Raw genomic sequence first — 8,455 nt, 5'->3', positions numbered from 1 at the left:
GAGACTCTTGGCTTCCATCAACGTTTACCGCTGCAGAAACCAAAAGGGGCAATTAGACTCAGTTCTTTGGTGTTGCTGTGAGTCAGAACGGACTCAATGGCAGGGAGGATTTGCTGCCAGGAGCAGTGTTCTGATGGTGCCATCTCTAGTCTTAATTTCACCCCCCCGCCATCTCTCACAAGACAGCCAGAGTTGCTCTTCTTAAAGAGCACGTTTGATTGTTACCCATGTTTAAAAACCCTGCGCGCACTGCCCAGCATTCCGGGTAAAGTCTCTGCTCACACAGCCTCCAGGAAGAGACCCTGTGAATCTCCCCAACATTGTCTGCTGTTTTCCCCAAGCTCCACACCACCACCTGCTTCCCTCCATGCTTTGAATGCTCCTTCCCTTAGAACCCAGAACTCCAAGCTTTCCCTTAGAAGTCTGTTCTCAAAAAAAAAGAAAAAAGAAAGAAGTCTGTTCTCTTTGTCTGGAGTGCGTCTCTATCTCTTTCTCGGCTTTCAGATTTCCACTTAGATGTGACTTGCTCCATGGCCAAGTTCCCTTGTTGCAGACTTTGGAAGCATCTAGTATTCCCTCTATTTTTCCCATCGTTTTGCGTTGTTCTTGCTGCCCAAGTCCTCAAATAGATGCTGATGAAAGGTTTGAAGGTGGGTCTGTCTCTGACTCAGTATTCTGTCTCTAACAACTGCCATGCGGCTGGTGATCAAGAAACATTTGTTCATAGTCTTTGGATGCTCAAAAGGGATGCCTGATCTCAGGAAAAACTGATGGCAAGTATATTATAGTTTGAAAAATGTTTTTAAACAATTTTGTTCCCAGTTCAATCTGTTCTCTCTTTCACAGCCAGATCCCCTGTGATAGTTACACAATCTGGTGTCAATTTGAGAGGATTATGAGATAAGGGGTGGAGTCTAGTCTGTCAATCAGAATATAGCCAATGAGGCCTCTGTGTGGGAATGGCCTTTCCCCTGAGGATTCTGGGAACTCATGTATTTCCTCCTTTGAGGCGGGAGGCACACACATACTCTCTCGCACTGCTCACTCCCTGTGAGACATCCCTGTGGAGAAGACACATGGAGAGAGGCTGATGAAGCCAGACCTCTGGAGCTGGAGAAGCCCCGTGGAGACCTCTGACAGCACTGAGATACAATGCCACTGGATCCATAAGACTTCCCACCCACTGGCCTGTGATCTTCCTGCATTCAGCATTATTGCACGTGTTTTGTGAGTCTGAAGAGGACTTTATTGGTATTGGGCATATGGGCTAATATTGGACTTATGGACTTGATCTGGACTGGGATGGGCTGTTTTCTCAATATTCAATTGCCCTTGTATATAAAGCTCTTTCTTATACACATATGAATGTGTCTATGGATTTGTTTCTCTAGTCCACCCAGTCTACATTCCCCAAGTGTTCTGACGTTTTGATAATTGGTGTACACACTATGACAGCATGATATGGTAGAAAAAGCTCAAACTTGGAATTTTAATAATGGCCAAAAGTTACTGTCTGCCAGGCTGTGTCCAAAGTATATTCCATATATTAATTAGCTAATACTCATAACAGCATCAGATTTTCTTGAAGGTTTAATAAGACCTAGATTTCTAGACCCCATACCCAGAGTTTCTGATGCAGCAGGTCAGAGATGAAGTTTGAGGATTTGCTACACCTAATAATTTCTCAGGGAATGCTGATCCCAGGACTACAGTTTGAGAACTGTTACACTGAGATACAGATCTCAGAAGCTTAATGTAATTCAGACACAGATGGAGACAGACAGGCTTAAAGTGATGATCGCATCTGTTGTCAATTAACTGTCCATTGACCTTAGCTCTGTCAAGTGCATGGGCTAACACAGTGGTTCTCAACCTGTGGGTCACGACCCCTTTGTGGGCCAAATATCCCTTTCACAGGGGTCTCGTGATCCATAACAGTAGCAAAATGACATAAAAAATAATGTTATGATTGGGGGGGTGTTACCACAACATGAGGAGCTGTATGAAAGGGTCACGGCATTAGGAAGGTTGGGAAACACTGTTCTAAAGGAAAAGATCTCAAATAAACAAACACTTTCTACAAATGATTTCAAGGAAAAGCTTGGCAAACCCTATTAGGGAGATACTATTTTTTTTTTTTTCACAAGAGAAAAGCTTGTAGTTAGTTCAGGGATCGTTTGCTGGCCCTTAGGAGCGTTTTCCAGTCCAGTCTGTTGGGGCACCACGCCCTGGCCCCAAAGTCCACTTTCAGCATTCCCTGGGGACCTTGTCACTCCATTCCCTTGCTGTTCCGCTGCACTCCCCCAGTGATTTGCCTCGGTGTGGTGGGATCAGGTCAGGTGCAATTCCCACACTGTGTCTCCGGTGCAGTCCCTTGTATCGCCCTTAGTCACTGAGGGGCATCATGTCTCATAGTGGGGCCAGCCATGTTGTTCTCTCTGTGGACTGGCTGCTCTACTCAGGAACATCATCCTCGGAGATACTATTCTTATGCACCTATTTCACAAATGAGAAAACTGACACGTGGAGAGATTAAAGACTGCCCAAGGTTTCACAACCAGTAAGTGATAAAGATAAAATTCAGAGTTGGGCAATATGATGCCCGGGACCCTCTCTCAGCCACTGCACGGCACTGCTTGTTGTTGTTGTTTGTTGATAGGTGCTGCCGAGTCCGTTCTTACTCACAGTGACTCTGTGACCAGCAGACTGGAACCCTGCTCCAGCCTCACGATTGTTATGTGTGAGCCTCTTGTTGCAGACACTGTGTCCATCTGTGTCCTTGAGGCTCTTCTTTCATGCTGACCCTGTGCTTTACCAAACATTATTCTTCTCTAGGGACTGGTCTCTCCTGATAACACGTTGGAAGTCCATGAGCTGAAGCCTGGATACGAAGGTTGTCCTTGGTGATAACCTTGAGCTTCTTCATGATCTCTTGTCAGATGGAGTCTATTTGATTCCTCTTCATTCCACCGAGCGAGGTCTTTGTGTCTTATTGTCGTGGACGGTACCCAAAGGAAAGGAGTAAATGCAATGAGGTCCTTGGTCTTCCAGGATTCGATCATGCGATCCTCGGCTTCATTTCTCTCACCAAGGCCCTATTTTCCAGTGACCGATCCTTTCTCTTTGTTTCCATCATTTGCATTGCAATTTACCAGTAATTATCAATGCGCCTCAATTGCAAGTTTAATCCATTTCAGATGAAGCTGGCAGAATTCTTCAATTTCGTCATCATTGACTTTAGCGGTTGGTGTGTTAACTTGAACTACAGTTGAATTAGCTGGCCTCCTTGTAAGGGCACACCTGTTATCTCAGACAGCATTGTCCTCGTAGACCTTGTAATGTTCTTTTTGATGAAGAACATGATATTTTTCTCTCACAATTTATCATTCTCAGCACAGTAAATTGTATCTGATTAGAAATGGCCAATACCTGTCCATTTCAGCTTACCAATGCCTACGATATCGATCTTTAAGTATTCCACTTCATTTTTACGCCCCCCAGTTTTCTTAGATTCATACTTGTACATTCACGTTTTAATTACGAAGCGATGTTTTCAGGTGCTGCTTCTCATTTTGAGGCGTGTTCCATCAGCATCGGAAACCCCCAAAGCTCTGTTCCATCCATATTATTAACATTGACTCTACTACTTGGGAGGCAGCGCTCCCCCAGTCATATAGGGACTTATCTTCTGGCCCGCAGTCAGACAGAGCTCTGTTTCTATTCATAAACTTTTCAGTGGTTAATTTTCAGAAGCAGAGCCGGGTCCTCTTACTTCCTCCTCCTCTGTCATAGTCTGGACACTCTGCTGAACCGGCGGAACGTTCTGGTGTTTGAAATACTAGTGACACAGTTTCCAGCACTGGCAACATGCAAGTCACCACAGTGTAACAAAGTGACAGATGAGGATGGACTACTGCTCAGGGGAGCTGGTCAACAAGAATGCACTGCTGGGGACAATGTATAACATTAGGGCTGTCCTGAGAAAGGTTTTCCATTTTAGGCAAACTCCAACCTCAGAGGGTCCACAGATGCCTCCTCCACAGGGGGCAGGAAGCAGTCTAGTGTGGTGGCAGTCTGAAAATTCGTGGCAGGCAGAGTGGACCACCAGGGATGAGGCTACCACACAGAGAGCTTAGGGGCATGGCCTGCTCCAGTTTATCAGGCGTCTGACACGAGTGAAGAACTAAGGGGTCCAGTTCTTCCCTGAAAACCCGTTACGTGATTGAACTCTGGGTAAGTGCAAAGGTTTTACCTGCCTGGCAAACCAAAGGGGGACAGCTGCCCTCCTTAACCTGGCCAATGTATTTTGATTTTTAAAAGGAGCTAAGGACTCAGGTGCCCTGTTGTCCCCCACTAGCCGCGCTTTTTCTTATGTACTTAGTCCTGGCCTCAAACCAAACTCACTGCCATTGACTGGATTCCAAACCCCTCCCCACCCCCCCCACCCCCCGCATCTGCCCCAGCACTGGTGTGAGGTTACTCCTCCAATGAATCAGGGACCTCGAGGGTTAAGGGTACAGCCCACTTTTTTTTTAAATGTGGTTACCTGTAATTAGGGAAGCTTACATGCCCTGAGAATATATAAGTTAATGTTGGGAATACCATTTCTCCCACTCTTGCTTGGACCTGGTTCCTGAAGTCATGGTGGTGGTGAGCACCTCAAAATTTTGTCTGTCTCTTAATTTCTTCCTTCAATTACACAGCCATTCCTTAGGACCCATCAAATGTGAGGCTGGATCTCACAGTTAACAACCATCCAATTGGTACCCAACTCATGCTAATCCCGTGCACAGTGGAGAAATGCTGCCTGGTCTTGTGCCACTCCCATGATCAAGCCATGATGATCCATAGGGTTTCCATTGGCTGATTTTCACAAATGGATTGCCAGGCCTTTCTTCCTCCTCTGTCTCAATCTGGGTGCTCTGCTGAAACCTGTTGAGTAACACACAAGCCACCCCCCTGACAGCTGGGTGCTGGCTGCCCATGAAGTGAACCATGCATGGGAGACGGAGATTCTAACGTCCAGCCACCAATGCCTCCTTAGCAGACAACAGTGCTAAATAAATAATAGCTATTATTAAATAGTGAAAGTTTCCAACCCTAAGCAAATAAGGACAGAGTTACAAATTCCCTTTGGGTACGATGAGAGCCATTTTGGCCACGGACTGATTGTCATGTAAATCATTTCTAACCCTCTCGGAAAGTAACCCTAACGGAAAATCACGTCTCTGTCTAAATTGGACAAAATATATTCCTGTCACCAGGCTGCCCTTTTGTCTGTGGGCCCTGTCCTGGGGCATCCACCTGTCCAAGAGGATACTGACCACGAAGATGCTGAAGGAGGTGTCTTTCTAGGATCTATTGGTTTCAGGATGGATTATTAAACACCTAGCGTGTGCCAGCACTGAGTTGAACACTGGGGGGTGCAGAGGTGGATGAGTACCTCCACCCCCTGCACAGAAGGAGCTCCCAGCCTACTGACATCAACATGGGGAAGCAAATCTCTACACAGAACGTGGACTGTGGCGGGTACAGGAGGACAGTGAAATGTCCGAAATCACACGGAGGGCTTCCCCAGGGAGTACGGTTAAAAGCACGAGGCTGGTTGTTCCCGGGCAGGTGAGAGGTATGAGCCCACTGGGGGGTTTGCTTCTGCAACGTCTGCCTCTGAACGCCCTCTGACACATGGGAGGTCGCCTGGAGTGGGAATCCACACACTGGCAGCAGGTTTCCGATCAGAGTGTCTGGAGGCTTTGGGGCCCAGTCTTTCCACGCACCTTCTCTGACTTTCCACCGCTCTTCGCCTTAGCTGTTCTCCTTAACAGTTGCAATCTCAGCGCATGCGTCTAAGTTCTTCAATGCACATTCCAGCGAGGAACTGACATCTGCAGCTCTGAGTTGGCTTCTGCGTGGTCATTCCCGTCTCTGTTCCGCTCCGTGCGTGCTGTGGTTCTTGTCAGGGAGCCAAGCTGAGGGGCCAGGTGCCCACCGCAGTCAATTAAGACAAGAAGCCGAAATGAAAGTCACAGGCAAGCTGTGACCCACTTACTGTCAGAGTGTCAGCCAGGGACCAAGCCCAGAGAAGAGCAGGAAGAGCAATGGTGACAGGGCTGTACCTAGAGCTAAAGCTGGCGGCTAGAGAGCAGTCGGCCATGTGCTTGTAAGAGGTAACTTTAAGGAAGCACTATTATGGGAGGATATTGTAGGAATTAATCTTGGTTATGAGAATGTGATTGGACTTAGCTCTATCCCAAAAGTGTGAAGGCCCCCTCCACCCAGAATCCTGGCCTGCCAGGCTTCTCAAAATATGAGAATAAAGCATTTGTCCACCTACACTCTCTTCCCGTTCCTCAGTTTCCCATAGTTAACAACAACTATTTTGTACCCAGGTGTCCCCCGAAAGCTTGATAGTTCAAGTTCACCTCGAGGTGCCTTAGAGAAAAGGCCTGTAAATCAACTTCCAAGAAATCAGCCATGGAAAACTCTACAGAGTACAATTCTACTGTGACACCCATGGGGTCCCCTTGAACCAGAGGTGAATGGTTGGCACTTGGTTTGGGATTGTATGACAGGTGTGGTGCTAAGGATTTTACAAATAGGTCACTCATTTAATCACCACCATGAGGCTTGGAGATAGGCAACCCATTTTCCAGGTGAAGAAATAGAGGAGGAAGCAAAATTAAACAACCTGTCCAAGGCCACAGGCTGCAGAGGAATAGCTGGCATTCAACTTGACGTTGTTCTTAGGGGTTGTGCCCTTCCCCACCACTCTCTGCTTTGCTGCTCCCTCCAGCAGGGCCCCAAGACCTTTAGGGCGGGTGGTGGCTCTTCTATGTCCCTCTCCAGCCTAGGATTCTTCCTGAAGGTATAGGTACACAAAGCCTCCAACATTCCTCTGGGGAAGCAATGGCTAAGTTTTCTGACTCTTAGTTGGAGCTGGATGACACACCTTCACTTTTTCACACCCCGCGCTCAAGGAGGCTATTTGCAACATGGCCATGGGAGAGTCAGAGGTGAGCGGGGAGTTTCACTTTTACATCCCAGCATCCTCAGCGGCCCTTGTCATCTTTTTACGCAGCTGAATATGATGACCAACTATGTGCTGATTAGACTCCCGTTTATTTAGGGCATCTTGGAATCATATTTCTCTTCTTGTTTACGCACATCTACAATGCTCATCAGCAGTGCCATTAACCCAAACTAAGATGATTTAAAACCCTTCTTATGATGGATGGCAGTGGAAACCCCAAATCCATTTGCAGGGTCCACACATGAATTAAGCCTCCTCTCAATCTCTGACCACAGACCAGGGAACGCGACAGCCTTGTTGACAAACAGAGAGCACTGTAAAGTTGATGACATTTAGTTAGGTTAAAATGTAATTTCTTATCATTTAGTCTCCCCTTGGACCCATTCAAAAGTTGTTTCAGTTAATTACAAAAAGGGGAGGGGGAAGGAGAAATTCAGTAAATAAAAAAGGTGGATTAAGCCTCTGGTGAGTTCCCTCTGATCACAGACCAGGGACGTGAATGGCCTTGCTTTTGTGCAGACTGCATTGGAAAGTGGATTTTTGCAGATGCAGTTAGATTAAAATTGAACACCTCATCATTTGATCTCATTTTTGACCCATTTTAAATTTGTTTTTAATAGTTTTGCTTTCTCTTGGATTGAGGTTTTCTCTGTTTAACTTTGTTATTGTTGTTAGTTTTTTTTTTTTTTGGGGGGTGGTCTGTATATGAAATTCAAGCTAGATAAGTCTATAGAGATTGTAACTGGATTATTGATTCCTTAGGGGTGTTGCAGGGGGCAATGGATAACTAATAATAGTGAGTATAAGAAGGAAGAAAGTGTTCTAAAATTGATTATGGTGATGATTGTACAATTATTCTTAATATGATTGAACTACTGAATTATATGATGTGTGAGTTTTATGCCAATAAAACTGTTTTAAAAAGAAATAAACCCCCTTTTAAAATAATTATTGTGTTAAGTTCTCTATGTATACATATATATATATTCACACACACATATCAGATATTTCAATAGATTTCTTGTATTGGATTTCCAGATTGATAAATTGAGAATTTTGATTAACTAAGAAAACTCTGGATAATGTCGGTGACATGCCCATGGATATATATGAAAACTTTGCCATGAAATGAAGACACTGAAAAAGTAGGCCATTAATGTAAATGTTTCTGTTTTCCACACCCCGCTCCCATCTAGAGGGGTGTGTCGAAAGTCTCCAGTCTGACAACTCAAATAGACTTGGTCCTATTTCTTTACCCCAGAATGAAGAGTCTTAAAGGTGGGAGGCCACCTGGTTGTTTCAGAATGAGATCGACTGGAAGTCCCCGTCCCCCATCTTCCGCACCCCATGCTATGCCTTGGTCTTATTCTTAGCTGCGCAGGCTCATAATGTTCATTCTGAGGACACACACTCAGTGGATTGTCT

This window comes from Tenrec ecaudatus, chromosome 8 (genome assembly GCF_050624435.1).
Source record: "Tenrec ecaudatus isolate mTenEca1 chromosome 8, mTenEca1.hap1, whole genome shotgun sequence".
Taxonomy (NCBI): Eukaryota; Metazoa; Chordata; class Mammalia; order Afrosoricida; family Tenrecidae; genus Tenrec; species Tenrec ecaudatus.
Note: the sequence above shows the minus strand (reverse complement) of the source record.